Source organism: Struthio camelus, chromosome 6 (assembly GCF_040807025.1).
Source record: "Struthio camelus isolate bStrCam1 chromosome 6, bStrCam1.hap1, whole genome shotgun sequence".
Taxonomy (NCBI): domain Eukaryota; kingdom Metazoa; phylum Chordata; class Aves; order Struthioniformes; family Struthionidae; genus Struthio; species Struthio camelus.
This window is the reverse complement of record NC_090947.1, coordinates 41,903,743-41,921,049: the sequence shown is the minus strand read 5'-3', so window position 1 is coordinate 41,921,049 and position 17,307 is coordinate 41,903,743. Positions and strand designations below refer to the sequence as shown.

General features: G+C 37.9%; 1 protein-coding gene across 14 annotated transcripts in view; it reads left to right on the top strand.

Annotated features, from left to right (window-relative positions):
* Nucleotides 1-17,307, top strand: part of GTDC1 (glycosyltransferase like domain containing 1) — a 197,680-nt gene that overhangs the window by 8,534 nt on the left and 171,839 nt on the right. For 12 of the 14 annotated variants that reach the window (XM_068949312.1, XM_068949303.1, XM_068949315.1 and 9 more), the window contains one exon: nucleotides 16,749-16,822. The exons of the other annotated variants lie outside the window; for them this stretch is intronic. The gene's annotated coding sequence lies outside the window, so the exon portion shown is untranslated. The remainder of the gene's footprint in view (nucleotides 1-16,748; nucleotides 16,823-17,307) is intronic. 14 annotated transcript variants of the gene reach the window in all.

The following is a 17,307-nucleotide window of genomic DNA, read 5'->3' as shown; positions in this document are numbered from 1 at the left end:
CTGAATATAACATACAAGCTTAGTATCAGTGAGAAACGGAATAAATCTTACTGTCCTCTGCATATGACACTCCTGTTGCCGCAAATTCAAGTAAAATTTTCCCTTTTTGCAACATCAGATCAGTAGCTGGTGTGTGCACTGTTGAAAGCCTGGTTTCAGTTCTGCTGCTTAATCACTTATTCCTATGTTTTTTGGTCACTTTGAATTCTAACCCTGCTTCCCAGAATGCTTGTGGCCCCTCCCAGACACTTAAAAAAATTTTGCAAATGTATTGCTGGTCATCCAAGTAATAAATGAAAATATTAAATAATCCTGTACTGAAAATATTCCCTTCTGGGATTCAGTTGAGAATGTTCTTTCAGTTTCACAGCAAACTTCTGTTGACTGCTCTGAATGCTTCTTTAAAAATCAGTCCTGCTCACTTTTTGCTTATTTTCTGTAGACCGGTGTTCCTTCACAGATGGAAAATTCTTGAGGGCTTAAAAGCTCTCATTAGGAGAGCAAAGCTTAAATTGGTTCATGTGAGAGCCAAGAAGAAAAAGCTTATTGCAGTGGTAAGAATCCTGCAGCCTGTATCTCGATGCAGATCTGGCCTTTGAAGGCAGAATCCCAGAATGGTTGCGCTTGGACAGCCCCTCCGGGGATTGTCTAGTCCAAGCAGTGCGTTTAAGGTATTTGGTATAAGGTGTGTAAAGGTATTTGTACACATTGATAAGATCCTCCTGAGCCTTCTCTTCTCCAGGCCGAACAGCCGCAGCTCTCACAAGCCTCTCCTCGTATGATATCCTCCAATCCATTAATCATTTTCGTGGCCCCTTGCTAGACTCATTCAAGTATGTCCATGTCTGTCTTGTACTTGGGAGCCTAGAACTGGACAAATTAAGACGGACATCTTAATATGTTCAAAAAAGCTAAGTTGTTTAGGGAGGGAATCTTTAGTGAGATAAGGTAAAAGCTTTGAGAACACTTACGCTGTTCCCTGCCCATCTGAGTTGTCACTGGATCAGTTCATCAGAATGGTGTCCAAAAATCACCTGTAGTAGGGCAAATATAAATGTGCAGACTCCTGTTTCTAAGTAACTTGAGATGCATCCATCCGCAAAAGATCATTCTTTATGGCTGCTAGATCAGCACACTTTAAAAAAAAAAAAAAAAAAAAAAGGAGGGAGGGAGGCTTTGATATAACAGATCTAAGTATTGGAAGTAAGTGTTACTTTGTGAATCACATAGAGAAAGGAGGAGGGGAAGAAGGATATCTCTACTTCAAAACCTTTTTGTCTTAGTATTTGGAACCATAATTTGTAAGCATCTTTCTTTTATGTTACTATTTTAGTACACCTGATGTGATCAGAAGCAGTTTATCTTATCCTCTGCCTTTAAGTTTCCAAAAAACTAAGGAACTAAGAGATGCTGCTAGAAAGTCAGAAAGCAGCAAAGTCTGTGGCTTATACTTAAGTCAGATGTGGTTGCAACATCTGTGTCTAGGAAAGATGCAGTCTGATCAGCATTCTGTCTTTGGGCTTTCTGGGATTCCAGAAGAAGAAATGGTACAGATAAGACATGTCCTTTGAAGTTTTAAAATGCTGCTGCTCAGATTATGAAGCTCTTCCCTGTTAGGCCCACAGGAAGTACATCTCCTATAGTGAAACCAAGTTGATATCATTATTAAATATTTCTTTTCAAACTCTCCAGTGGCAGCTCTTCTCTGTGGAGGCATGTTTGGGGAGAAGAGCCTCCATGCTTGCCTCTGTGTATTGACTAGCTCCGTATGTAGCCTCAACACTTAACTATATTTAGTAATTCCTGACTTTGAAGCTGTGATGGGATCCAAGCATGGTTTTGGGGGGATTTTTTCACCCTTTTCCTTAAATTGAACTTCCTTTTCAATGCTGAGAACTTGGGACTTCTAACTATATTTTTATTAGAGCACAATCTAGAATAAATACATTAAAAACCAAAATCTTAAAGTCAGACAAAAGCTTTTTAAATGAATCTACCCTTTGCCAACTGAGTTGTTGCAAAATGGATCCTTCCGCCTGGGTTTATTCTCAGTGCAGCATCTCTATTGACTTCTGACTTGCAACAAATTCTACGCAGCCCTCCCTGGATTTTTAAGACAATTTAGGCCCTTTCCGTCATCTCTGAACAGCAGCTGTGTGTCTGATCCAAGGAGTCTGCTCTTCAGCTTTTGCTGTGGGTCCCTGCTCGCTGTGCCTCTCCTCTGCTGTTGCATCCTGCCTTTGGAGGCTGTGCCAGGTGAGATGCGCTTGCTTCTCTCTCTGCTTCCAGGGAAGTTCCTCTGACCTGTTGTGCTGCAGATGGGAAAAGGCAAGCAGGTGGCCTTCCTCTCTGCTTCAGCTATAACCTTTCTAAAGAACTTCAATAAGCAGTAAATGGGCAGACAAAACAGGTATGCTCTGTCAGCGTCCAACAGCAAGTGCATGCCTCAGAAATGGAAAAGTGAGCTATAGTAAGTTGAAGGATGTGTTCTTCAAAAGAAACATCGTTTAGGTAAAATAAAGTAGGAACTGGATGAAACCAAGGTAACTTCCAAATGAGAAAAGCAGGTGTTTTATATTACTTCCTTCATGCTTGGTTTTTATGTTGGTGTCATCACAATGGAATATAACAACTGAGTATGCTTTATCTCCTGAAGCAATGTTTAAAATCTGATTACCCGGATATTTATGTTGTTTTGTATTTAAAAATTTTTGAAGAGTTAACATTCTGCATCAGTAGGCTGTTCACTGAGTTGTTTATAGAATTATTTTGGAAGGGAAATAGGATCTTTCACTGCAGACTAGCCTGAAAGACGTTCTAAAGCATTTTGGCGTCTTACTATTACATTAAAAAATGTAAACTTTGAAAATGTAGTTACTGAATTCTATTCAAGATGCAACATCTATTCTATTTTCTAGCATTAATTATGTAAGTTTGAAATTCTCGGTTTCATTTAAAGGCAGGGCTTTTTATTTGTATGTAGCTGTTAAAATAAATTACCAGTAAAAGGAAACATTCTGCTAATAAACGAGGGATGCATAGAGTTGGCTGTACTGAGACAATTTAATTCATCCATCATCAGAGTGATGTTTCTTAGCAACAAAAAGTATTCTCGCCCAGGGCGCTTTCATGAACGTCCACGTTTTTCTTCAAATACAGCCTTGGTAGTAGTATTTCATGTGATTTGAAGTTCGTCCGTCTGTCCTGAAGCTCCCAATACTTTTCCATTCCCTCCAATGATCAAATGATCCGGTGTCCATTTTTTCAGCTTAATAATACACAAGTTGACTAGAGAATCATTTCGCATGTCAGATTTTTCCAAAGGGTTCTGGGAAATTATTTGCTGCTCTGTATAGCAAAGCTAAAAGTTATTGAAAATGTGTTATAGTTTCATAATAAAACTGGTATGAAAAATATTGGCTTGGGAGCTAAGTAAATGCTTTCTGATAGCCATAGCCTCAAGGGGGATACTTGGATCACTTGTAATAAAAGGATGTCTTTGATATCTTCTGGTGAATTGACTAGTATTCTGTTTAGATCATAACTTACAAAAATATTGGCTTGATAAACAATGTAACATTATCAAATTGTTTGGGTGTAAGATTTGCCTTAATGTGTGGCCAGGATTTTCAGTGTTTATGCTTTTAATGTGTTCTCTACGAAATCAGGATAAGCTGTTGATTCATTAAAACTCTACCTTTATTTCTTGCTTTTCATTTTTTTAATATGTGTGAAAATGGCTTGGTTGGCATACTTAGAGCGTAGAGGAATAGTTGCTGGAGAGATTTGGCTTGCTTAAGAAACCCCTTCAGATATATAACAAAGTGTCATTCAATGCTGAGAGCAAACATCTGAAAAATGCAATGTGTTATTTTGTTCTGGGAAATAATACATCTTTGAATTTTCTGTAAACTGCTCTGAAAACTTCTGTAATTCTGTTACATGCTGTAGTGACTAAGCCTCTGTTTATATCTTGCTTTGAGAAGGAAAGTTTTAGTGGTTATAGGATGAAAACTTCTGAATGTTCAGTGTGTAGTAATAAGTGTTTGTAAAATTTTGTGATGAGTTAGCTATTACTCAGCTAATTTCACAAATTAGATATGCAGAAACAATTATAAATAGCAAAGCAAATCTACAGAAATATTTTTCATTCTTCGTAGGTCAAAACTACATATCTGATGTTGCAGCTAATAATGTCGTCTTAGCTGTGGTGTTAACCTTTTTGTTTTACTGAGTTTTCATGTACAGATGTAAAGTCTGTGCACATACACATATATAAAAAAATGAATTGAAGAGTTAGTGGGATATTGTTATAGAAAGGCTTTGTCAGCTATGTTTTAGACTGTGGTGTTAACACATGAGGTATTATTTAGGGAGTCCTGAAAGTTGTCAGCAAAGTCCACGGTCGCTTTATAGTTTAGCTAGGAACTTTTCTGTAAGGATAATCTTGCAAGTGGATTCTCTAGAAGTCCTGTGTGATTTTTAAGCCTAATGAGTCTAGGTTTCTGGTTCGTATTTCTAATTTTGGGACTTTTAGTCACAAATCTAAACTTAGACACCTTGTTTGACATCTTTTTTTGATAGTCAAGGTGTTGGTGTGTAGATATTTTCTACTGTGGTATTAGTGTCCAGGATCTTGCAAGATCTCCAGGTGTTTCCTGCAGTCCTCTGGAGAATCACTAAGTTGAAAGCTCACTTTTGTTTATCCCATAGGAAATGATATGTGAAGAAAGAAAAGCTTAGCAAAGGAGTTTCCTAGCAATAGGGACTTTAGTCTTAAAGCATCAGATGTCAGATCTTCAAAAACAAAAGTCATCGCTTATGTCTGTTGCCTTACCTGAAAGTTTGAGCTTTGTGAGCTTGTAGAGAGGTCAGGGCTCCATCTGTCCGTTCTCTCCTGCAAGTCTTTGCAGCATGTGATTAGAGACCATCTGCCCTGGGATACCAGTCTGTACTTCATTGGGAAGCTCCAGAATCGGTACTGGTTTCTTCTTACCCCTGCAGGCTCTTTGTGGAAAATCCATTGTTCATAGGAGGGGCTGAGTTTGCAGTCATAATGGCTCTGAGATAGTCGCACGATGAGATGTTGTACACATTTCCTGAAGCCTAGTGTTTACACTGCAGTAAAATAATAGTTATGTTCACATTGTAGGCCCATGTAGATGCATATTGGCATCTCTGCATACAATATTTTGCTCTGTATTGCTGTGTGTATAAAGACTGACTTTAACTTAATTTATAATATATTTTCCAGAAAATGTATTTAGAAAGATTTGGACCATCTGAAAACTCCCTCTTAGTTGGGACTTTATTCTAACTGTAAAATAAATTTCTCAATGTACTGAGCTTATAGGGAAGAAAGTCTGCAACAAATATGTGATACCTCTTAAAAAACCAAAACAATAAACATCCAGAAGTTTTTCTAAAACTCCCATTTCTAACCCATTGGAGACACTGGACCTTAAAGCCAATTAAGATACCACTGATAATGTCTGATTTCAGGTGTCAGCACAGTTTAAATTTTGCGAAGGCTTCGTTTAGAGTAGAGGAATGAAGAATTCTTTAGGATTTGTAGAAAAGTGCAGTTGTCTGCTGTGAAATTTTAGAAACAGCCCTGATGGAGGGGAATTGGTCTAAGACTGAGAAGAAAGAGGAGGGCTACTAATCATTTCCCCTGCCTTGTGCATGTGCTTTACAGTGCTGACCACAATTTCACCCCTTTTATGCCCCTTATTTTGAGTAAGAGGAACTATACATAGCAGAATGGTTATTCAAGATAGGATAAGAAATAACCTCAAAATTCTGTGTTAAAGATACAATTCCTTGCAAGTTTTACTAAAATGTTGCTTTTAAACCTCACCAGCCTCCTCTGCCCTCAATCCAACCCAAAAAATCACTGCAGTCCCTTCATCCTTACCCCTGCTCCCATTTTTTTTTCAGCCAGCTTTTGTCTGTATGATTTCCTACGGTTAGGTATAAAAACATGACGAGCTCATCTGAAAAAGAAAAACAAAACAAAAACAAACTTTTCAAAGGTAGTAAAAGGTCTGGAGTAAGCCTAAGAAATGGATAGGGGAAACTTGTAATGAGGAACACAGTAGTGTCAGAGCTGTTGTAAATTTTCAAAACTTACTTTTCAGCTTCAACCATTCATGATTCAAATCAAGAACATTCACTTTTTGGCTTACAGCACAATACAAATTGTGCTGTACTAAATTTTGGTTAAACTAATGAACATATTTGAATTTCAGGAAAGATAGTGTGAAAAGTTACTATATTTAGGATTGAGTCTTGAAGTTATAACTAGTGTTTTTTTGCTGTTGTTGCATCTTTTGATGTTCATGTGCAAAGAATGATGTGATCAGAGTTGTCACTGGGAACATCCAGTTTTTCATACCAAGTATTTTTGGGCAGTTCTTGTTTGGAAGAACATGTGATGGAATATAAAAGAGCTAGTCTAAGAGATTACTACTGATGGTAAAAGGCCACAAATTATAATTGTTTGAATGCTGTTCCTGCAGTTAGCCTTTGCAAAAATAGAAAAGAAGGTTAAAGTAGTTCTGTGCTAAGTTTGGCGCTGGGCTTCTCATCGTCCACCACAGGTGTACCCTTTCAGAGACTGGACTGCGTGAGCTAGATAATTTTACACTAGTTAGGACCTGGACACATTCGTTAATGAGAAGTCATCTGTTTTCCTATAATACAGTCTTCCTATTATGTGCTGTGTTTGCATGTAACTCTTATCCATTTACTTTCATACAAACTAATATATGTCTCAATTCAGTCTGTCTTTCTAGTACACAAAGCTAATACACATTTTTGTGTTGTAAAAAAAAAAAAAAATAAGAAAGACATTTTCTAAATTATTAAGCTTTATTTCCCACCAAGGAGTAGTACATTAATGCATTAGAGGGTATCAGCTCTTTAATCGCTATATTATTTTTAAGTCTCCATTTTACATGTATGTTTCTTTCTCTGGCCCTGACTCATGAGAACGTGTAATGAGATTGGTTTCAGAGCAGTAAAGTATACTCTTTCAAACAGGTCATTCTCCTGAACAGCTTAAAGAGAATTAATGGATGTGAGAAAGACTGAATCTCAAATGTTAATAAAGTTGTTTGAAAACGCAGTAGTGTACTGCGTTATCGAGAAGAAGGTCTCTCACTTCTGATTAAGTCTTTACTTTTTACTTCCTTGGTTTGGAATGAAAGTCTGCCCAGCATAAATGTTTTACGGTGTTTGAGGCCTTAACTGGTAGTCCTTGAGATCAGAAGTATAATTGGGTCCTTAAATTCCAATCAGTCAGGAGACATGGAGAGAGAACACCCTTTGCAACTTGCATGATTTTAATATAGAATTTAAAATAGCAGCATTCATATGCCATAGATGTCTAGTGATAACATTGCGTTTCGGTGAAGAGGGAAGAATCCTTTTTAAAATGTGTGACTGTTCTTTTTTTTTTTTTCCCCAGCCTATACTCTTTTCTGTGATAAGTTGCTTTCCTTTAACAGGTATCATACTTAACTGAGCCAGTCTCAGTCTTTACCCTCCTTGTTGTACCAATCTGTTTTCCCAGATTTTCCATACGTTTAAGATCAGGTGGCCAACCATCCCCTGCTCTAATACCACTTTTCCACACATGCTTTTATGAACTTGATTAGTTTTTCAAACTTCTGTTTTCTCTAATTAACTATCTTTAGCCAGTGGGGTCAAGTTTTGATTCAGGGATGTCTTTGTGCTAATAAAACATGAAGATGCTTACTTCCACGTTAGTGTGGTTTCCAGATTTTGGAAGTGTTGTATTTACCTGACTTCCCCCTTTCCCCCCCCGCCGTGCTCTTTAACTTCACTAATACTGTCATGCTTGTCCCTCTCCCCCTCTGCCCACCAAATCTTTTCCCCTGTAAATTCCTCACGTTCTCCCTCATTTTGAAAGTTAGCAGGTAAAAGCTGCCCTTTTCAGAGGGAGCAGTTTTGTTCTTAGCACAGTTTGAAAATGTAAGAACAAAACATTGAGCTGTTTGCCATGGATTTTATTTAAATGAGTTTTCATTGAAGGAAAACTTCTGATTATCTTCAGATCGTAGAGGAAATTAAGTAAAAATCCTGTCCTTTGGTAAATTTCGGAAGCTTTCTGTCCTGTTTTTTAATCTGTTTTATTCTTGAGAGGCTTACATAGAAGGAATTTACTGTGGACCAAGTCTGCCTTGGCGACGTTTGCCAGCGTAATGTCGGGTGGGCATGTGACTTGAATGGTGCTCTTATTCAAGAACATTGCAATCCACTCCCCTCCCTCCTTATATTTTTTTGTATTTGTCAGAGTTGTTATTTTATAATGAGGGCTAATATAACTAATGCTTTTTTTTAATAGGGGTTGGGTACATCTGAAGTAGAGTGCTGTCGTAAGCTATTGCCCAGTTGTGAAGACTGAACCCTAGAAAGTAAGACCTTTTTATAACGTTGCATGGAAACTTCATAAGCTCAGAAGCTGCAATGTGACTTTTCAGTCTCGATTTTATGTTCTAGAAGAGACTTAACAGTCTTGAGGAAAAGACTGTCTTTCTCCATGGGACAACCAGCATAGCTGTGGCTTGTGGTAAAAATAAGTAACGTTTGCCAGTCAGAGCTGGCGTTCTGTACCGCATTTCCCCAGCCATACTGTGTGGTTTCACGTTTTTGCATGCAAGGCAGGCTATGGATTGCAGTTTCTTGTGAGCGTGATACTCTGAGAGCAACGATGGAGCACTGGATGACTTCTTTCTGATTCAATAAGCAAACCTTACACTGCAGTTTCAGAAATAAGCTTTTGCTATATGCCAAAGTGTAGAACGTTCCTAAAAGTGACAGTGGAATCAGTTGTACAAACAAAAAGCAAGAGTGTGAGTAGTTCTGTGCTCAGTGTTAATGATCTGTGTTTTATATGTAGGGTTGACCTTTGCAGCACCTTTTCTTCTAAAGTAAAGACTAGGCTGATCTGTCTCTCCCACAGCTGCGAGGGCAGAGAGAAATCTTGTTGATCTTATTTTATCCAGCAACGGTATCACAGGGAATGATAGGGCTGGTTGCTGAGATTGTTATGGACTGTACAGCCCCAGGCATCTTTAACTATAGGCAAAGACTGTTCCTGTTTAAGCCAAGAAGTATGAAACACTTAAATTGAGACTGAAAACTGATTCAGGCCAGGAAAAGTGGGATCTTTCCCATTGACTTAAAATGGATTCAAGAGATGTTCCTAGGCTAGTTCATATAAATCTCAGTGAATGGGCATTAGATTATACGTTCATCATTATGATTCACTTGAACTACTTAGCCTTAGCCTCTGTACCTGCTAAGCAGTTGCCTTCGTTGTATTTAATTCCAAAGACAGTGTTAGACCATTATATTCCGAATCTGCATTATATTTAATTTATTCTAGTGGGCTAAAGTGGATCTACTATGGAAAGTGCAAACATTGGGAAGAGGCTGAAAATATTTTGTGTCTTTGTGGACCAGATCTCCTCTCTTCACCTAATGTAGTTCCTGAATGGATCAGAAGATCTGAGAATCCATCTATGTGGAGAAAATGTATAGATTGTGAGATTATGTCTACGTGTTACCTGCTCTTGCAGGAAGGAACTGCTGATCTTTCATGTTTGCGTATGAAAGATTGATTATGGGGAATGACAAGATAGTCAAATATATGTCATATATTGTATTACCAGTAGTTTATACATAAATAATTCTAGTACTAGGAAAGCCTGATAAATGCAGAATTACTGTTTTTCTTTGCATTTGTGTTTTAAATGAGACTAGTAACTGTTTTTGTTATCTAGTCCTGCTTAGTTGTGTATGTTATCCTCATTGAATATATTTTTATTGATCATGAAGAGAATGCCTGGTATGCATGTGTATAAAATGAACTTGCCAACCAGTAGCCCGTGGTTTTGCATTTGGGGATGGCTTTGACTGACTACGTCAGTGCGTGCTATAAACATGCTCACAGGGATGCACACTGCCATTCCTTCTTGACCTTAGGAGCTAAATCAACCTCGGTGCTGTTTGAGCACTGCTCCCGGTGTTGAGCTCCCATGAGGTGTTTACCTGCAGTACGTACTGCCCAGGAGCGGGTTGGTTTCACGGTGCAGCCTGGAATAGTTGCTGTAACCAACGGTCTGTTGGTGCATCTTATACAGCCATTTCTGATGCTGGTTGTCTTTCTCTGCTCTGCCTCGCTGTGGGCTCTGGGTCTGTGCTTGATTTAAAATCAGTAACAATCTCTATCAGGGCTTCTGTTGGTGTTAGAAGTCTAATTACTCCTGTTATTTTTTGGAACAAGAGTGTAGGAAATTGGATCCTAAATGTGACTTTTTTTTTGAGGGTAGGAAAAAAATCACTTTTTTTCCATTGTTAGTGGGAACTGTAAATGAGAATTTCAAAGATAAACACAGAGGGACATCCTCCGTAGGTTGTCCACACTGTATTTGGTCCAGAAAAGAAACCGTTTAAGGAATGTGACATGCAGTTCTTGATGCAGAAAAAAGCTTTTACGTGCGTAATAATGGAAAACATTTGTTCCAAGAGCTCATCTTCCTTGTGCAAAATTTGCCCCTGTAGTATTATCAAGCTCAATATCCATGTAGGTTGTCTCCTATGCATTGCATGTGATGCCTGAGGTCAGCTCTGACCTGTAAATGCTATTTTTTGAAATGTTTTCAGTGGTCCTGTTAAAAAGAGTCCATGTAATTTGCTTATTTAGAAACTTATTTACTTCTGCTCTTCCTGGACTTGTCTTCAGTTTCTAATTAAAAAAAAAAAAAAAAAAGTCTAAGTTTAACAAGTAAAGTTTTTGGAAATAACCCTTACGTATAGCATACTTATTGACTGATTTTATTCTGAGAGAAAAGATATCTCTTTTAAAATAATAAATATTTTCAATTCTGAATGTTTAGGTAGATTTTTCTCTCCTTTACTAAATCTTTGTGTGAAACAGTGTATAGTCAATTTGTGAGAATAATGGCTATGTTGTATTGTTATGAGGAAGTATTAGAGTGAGTCTGTGATTCAAGGAGGGATTATTGAAATTAGTGGACATCGTATAAACCCAGCTTCTGAATCGAAGTTGGCAAGTTCGCATGTCCCTGCAGTTCTTTGAACGTGCTGGCTTGAAACTTTACTAGCTGAAAGGTCTTTGCGCTTCGTCTTGTGTTGGCACGTCCACTGGGAATTGGCCGCCTTCTGTGTTACTGCTCGGCAGCTTTTTCGTTAATCCTTCGGTAGTACTGGATGGCTTAATGGGTCAGAATAAAAACAATGCATTTTTAGAAATTCTTCTGGTGTGTTACGCTTGCTTTCTGTGTTTCACTTAAACGTTGATCAATTAACTACTTTTGATCCTAGTCACTTCTCAGGTTAGATCTCAATGACATGTGGATGGATAATCTACTTTGTAAATTAGGTGTGAAATGGTTGCAGAAGCACACAGGCTGGTGCTGTGCAGAGCCAACTGAGGCTTGGCCTGGGCTTTATTAGCTTGTGTGTGCTGCTTTGTGAACGCACGGAAGCAGCCGAGGTCTGGCAGGGCTCGCACCGAGCTGGAGCGAGTAGCTGTGCTGGATCTAAGTTGGCCCTGTGGAAAAACGCTCAGATGTCTGAGCTGCCTACATGTCCTTTTGTATTACCTGAGGTTTTTTAATTGTCTGGGTTACTCTATTCCTGCTAATTTTAGGTAATGAGGAGGTGACTTTGTCTCTTTTAGCTGCTGTAGCAGAGCTTTGTGATGTCTGAGGAACTGTTGAGTTGCAAAGCGTTTAGGATTGTAGGGATTTGGGTTTTTTTCAACATCAAAATCTTTAATGTGTTATGTCTGTGGTATAAGCCTCACTTGATTAACATTACTACTGCAAGTCTGGTAAGTGCAAGAGTCTTTAGCTTCATGGTTTCCCAAAGTATAGTCTGTACTATTGGTCTGTAGCTGAGACTGATGCTTGAAGGAGTGTCGCTAGGGGGTACGCACCCAGCTAACAGCAAATCCCTAGGGCTTGTGGCCACCACGCGGCCCAAGGTATCAGATTCATTGCACAGAGCCTAGCTGTTCATCTGGGTAAAGGATAGGAGAAGCAGGTTGTTCAGGAAGCCACTTACCTTCAGGATTTCTTTAATCAATTTAACTCTTAGTGGCTCCTGCTTTCAAATGTATATGTTAAACTCAGTTATGATACTGATTGGAATTCTGATGCCTTGATAATGGTTTGGCAATCCTGGAGTGAAGGTTTTCCTATAGGTGAACTTCAAAAAATATGAGTTGGTAATAATGAGCCATAGGTTATTGTGTGCTGTGATTTTTCATATAAATAGGGGAACGGAGTATTATCCCAAATTTGTTGCAGACTACCTTTAAAGCTTCTGCATATGTTCAAGAATAGTGTTTATGATATTACGTAGATAATGAAGATAATGAAGAAAACTGTTAACTACCATTTCCTGTGTATCGTCTTTCAAAATTAGGTTTATTTTAGGTATATTATGATAGGCAGTGTTGCAACCCAAAATGGTTGGTCTCTCAAAGTTAACGTTACTAACATGTTGAGTATGATCTGTGAGGGAACCTAGCTAGCCAGAGATAATTCATTGTTCAGCCACAAAATCCACTTACCTGATATGTAGGCAACGGGGAGGAGAAGGTAAGTCATCAAAAGTAAAGGTGCAGCTGTCTCCACTATTTTATTAAAGAATTCCGTAATTTTCAACTCCTGAAAACTGAATCTTGGCAAGTAATAGATGCCTAGGTTGGAGAAACAGGGATTGTATAACCTCATCTTTGCTAATGCATTTCCCAGAAGCTCTTCTGCCCACATTGAATTTTCATTTAAATGCATCTTAGCTATAGAATTCATATATTCAGTTATGCAGAAGTTGTGAGTTTTACAGGGTTTCTGATACCCTCTTTGAGGGTGGGGTTGCTGTTTTTTTTTTATTATTTTATTTTTTAGTTCTGTCAGCATTTAGCATAATGGTGGTCCTGTCATGCTTTTGGCCGTGAATCAGCAAAGCATTTATGTTCTCACTTGAATTGGAGCGTGGAGTTGTCTCACTATGCAAATGCTGAAGTCAGTGAGAGAGTTAAAATTAAGTATGTGCGTAAGTGATTTTTTTTCTAAAAGTAGGTTACTTTTTAACAGCTTTGTGCCATATTTGGGGGGTTTTATTTTTTCAAACTTTGAAAATAGGTATATAATTATCTCTGAATTGTATGATAATAGAAGTCAGCACCAGTACCAGAGTGCAGAGTGTTTAGAGAATACAGTGCAAACTTCATAGCTCATAAAATGTCACCTAAGGTTTTTTGTTTTAATGGAGAATAAAACTAATATAGATTTAGTCTGACATCAAGGAAAACTTCATGTAAAGTTACTGCTTTAAGCAATTCCTCTGTAGTAGAAACATATGATGAATTGCCTGTTTCTTATAAATATATTTCATCTTGTTTACTGAGTGCAGGATTAGAACTCTATTTTTACTTCCATTGAATAGAAGTTTGCATCACTTAAAGTCAGTAGTTCTCGGCGTGAGATTTCTTAGCTAGTTGTGGTGTGTCACTTATGTTTTCTGTCTGTAGTCAAAGGCATTCCAAGTATTTCAAGGGACTACTGAGCTGTATGTTTTTTTCCTCTCCATATTAGAGAATTTACTGTGCCTAGTATTTTATGACATTATTGGGCTTATTAATGTTCACAGCACCTGTGTGAAAGAGTTTGCTTCCCTCTTCCTAAGCCTGGATCTCTACCATTCTATAAACTGAATTATAAAGTCAATTTATAATGCTAGTGTCTTAACGTTTTTTAGATTTAAAAACAAATATATACTACTTTCTGCAAGCCCCAGGACCTTCCAGATCCCTAAAATGTTTGGGGGGAAGAATCACTAGAAACACAAAAAAGAAGAACGTGTATCAAGCCTTGTTGTGCTGTCAAAGTTTTTATTTACACCTCTGCTCTGTTCTTGAGGATGGCTACATTGATTTTTAAGATCTTTAAGACAGACGTGTCTTTCTACAGGTCTATAAAGCACTGACCATATTCTTATGCAGGAAAAGATAAGAGATCCTAATTCACATGATGCTGGCTAGAGAGAAACATCATTTGCCTGAGGTCATATAGATATTTGAAGTAAGAGCCCGAGCTGGAACGCAGGTGTCTTTTGACCAGATGATGATACTTCATAGTGCTTCAGTGTGACACATGATAATATCCCCAAGCTGCTGTTCTTTATTGCTGCCATTTTTAATACTTACCATTTTTTAATAAATAATTAGCTGAAACTGAGAATCAAAGTTATATCCGAACACAGTTCTGACTTACTGAAAATTGCATGGTTATTCCTGAAAATTGGGCTCAGAAGATTCCTAGGTTTAAGCCCTTAATTAATATTGTTGGGGGAGGAGGAACATTGACCTGTATTTATTTAGTGTCAGCGCTAAAACTTTCTGTAAAGCATTATCAAATGAACCCAAAGTAATATTTATGTTATGTTTCAGGAAAAATACCAATGCTGCCATCTTTACTATGAACGTGTCAGTTGCTTTTTATTGCTTTTTAAATTTGATTTCACTGTAGTGTAGTGAGCTTTTCAGTAAACTTAGTGGTTTCATTTATATAACACTAGAATTATTGTTAATGCACAGCTTCATACTGCGAATTACGTATGTAATATTGTGTCCAGTGGGATCCTGTATCACAAAATTTGCATAGTTATAGTTCTGGTGACATCGTATCTCATACAAAGAACCTAGGGACCTGATACAATATCAGTAAAACTGTCTCATAGGTATGATTCAAACAGTTTTATTAGCAACATATGGGGTATGAAGGAGCCACAGAGGGTAGTTTTGAGTGTAAGGGTGCTGGCCTATCTTTTTCAGCATGTAATTATATCAGTCCTCTTCTATGGCATTATTTGTTGCTGCTCTGGGATTGCTGAAAAATAACTACTAATATGGTGACACAAAGGATCAGAATAAATTATAATTGTTGACTTTACAAGAAATTCATTGGCAAAAAGGCTTACTTTCCTAAGCTCTGTTGTCATTTCTGTTTCGACTTTGTAGCTAAGCCACATATACAAAATAACATCTTTTTGAAAGTCTGAGGTTTTTCTGGAGATCTTACTGTGCCCTAATAGATACTTTTTGTGATGTGTGAAAGATACAAGGCAAGAACTTTTTTTGGCAACATTTCAATTTTTAATCGTAAGCCAAGAGTGTGCTTTTTGTTTAATTGATAGTAGGGTATTGAATCTTACTACCCAAATGGAGCGCATTATAATTAATCAGCTTCAGAGAAGGGGGTCATCATTTAAATGCCTTTTGACACTAAAACCTAGCAAAAATATAACTAGGAGATCGTAGTACTGCTCCTTTTGGCTGTCATTTTTAAAATCATATCCATGCTATTGTGTGTTTTAAAAAAAATTATTACTATTTCTACATTTTTCTAACTGGCTACTGAGGAACCACAGTGTATACACAGCTATTGGAGAAGAGTATTTGGCTACTTCCCTGATAACTTCTTAAAAAGCTTACATGTTTAAAAACAGTGGGCTGAGCTATGTCTCTTTGCAGAACAACTTGCATATTGATTAGGACAATTGCATAAACTTTATTCGGAGAAATACTTCTGTGTTCTTTTATTATGGCATTTAGGTTCACTACAGAAAAACTGAGGTCTGGGCCACAGAAATGGTGAAGATTAGCAGGAGATCCGTGAGGACAGAAGGTCGTCTGGGCAGATGCAATTCTTGGCAGCACCGGGACCTTGGTGCTGCTTCGCTGATGTGGCTTCTGCAGATTTTTTGGCATCAGCTCCTGCTTTTAAGTGTTTCCTTTCAAGATATCTCCTAATTTTGCCTGTGTTTCAGGCTTCTGCTGCATTACTTTTCCTCTAGCTTTTGTGAAGGCACCTGCTCCCCACCCCAGACCACTTCCACCCTTCACCATAGTGCAGATCCTCTGATCTGTAGCTACACCAGAGTTGCAGAAATTTGATCTGGAAGGCATCCTGAGAGTTGTTCACCTGGTGTTTTTAGGCAGGATGAAACTTCTTTGAACCATCCCTGACTTAGTGCTTGAAAACAACTAATTAGATTTTACAAACTTCCTAGGGACTGAGAGTCAGTATTTAGCAATCTAATTGTTAAACGACTTCTTTCTTAGGGTTCAGGCTGTCCATCGGAGATGGCACCTCGTCGAAGATCTGCTAAAAATTCTAGTATTTGCTTGCGCTACCTCCCAGAGCACGGTGTAACCTGTTGAAGTTTTAAGGGCATACTCAGCAAGCTGTTAGTGAAAATACTGAAGCGTACTGAAGTGAGGACAGATGCCTGCCCATTTCAAATGTTCTGCCAGTTGCGGAGTGAACTAGCGGCACTTACTCCTACGGTGCAGTGTTTTTTTTGTCCTGTGATATTCATGCATTATAGTGGCATAACCTAAATTGTATTTCCGCCTTCTGCTTTTTAAGAATGTTGTGTGGGATAGTGTAAAAGCCTGGCTAAAGTCAAGATGCGTAGGAAAAGTCCTACCTTTTCCTCTTAGCTATTGTCAGAGGAGGAAAGCGGATTAGTTTGATGTGATTTTTTTCCACCCTTGAGTGGCCTGTCCTCGTCTAGGTGTGTACAGATTGATTGTTTAAACATTTCTTCAGGTAACCTACTAGTATGGAAGTGAGGATGATTTGTCTGTAACCTCCTTGTTTCTCCTTTTCCTTCTCTTTTAGGATAGGTTTTGCGCTAGCACTGGATGTCCTTGGGAACTTTCCTGTCTTCTGTGGGCTTTTGAAGATAATTGCAGGTGATTCAGGAACTCTTTCAAATATTTCCTTTAGTGTCTAATGATAAAATACTTCAGACTTTGTCAGCTTGTATATGTATTTTTATAAATATTCTATTATCTTCTTTCTCCCCTGTCCCATTGAAAGCTTGGAAGCTCTCTGACAAATGCATTGGTATGGAGAATCTTATAATTAAGTTTTTTTTGTGAAGACTGAAGTAAAACATTAAACATTGTCATTTGGAGAAATATGTGGAAATACATCATCTAACATACAATTGAAAAGTGAAGAGATAACAACTTTCAGGCATATAAACATCATAATCTTCTGATCTTTGTATCTAATGCATCTAGTCCTGTGACTCCAAGGCAACCGTCTGCAGGGTGAAATGGTCATTTTCAGTGTGTGTGCGTTTCATAAAAAACGATCAATGCTGTTAGACATAATTAAGCATAAATTTGTGCTATTTTAATGTAGTTATATTTTAAATGTTTTACTTTTTACA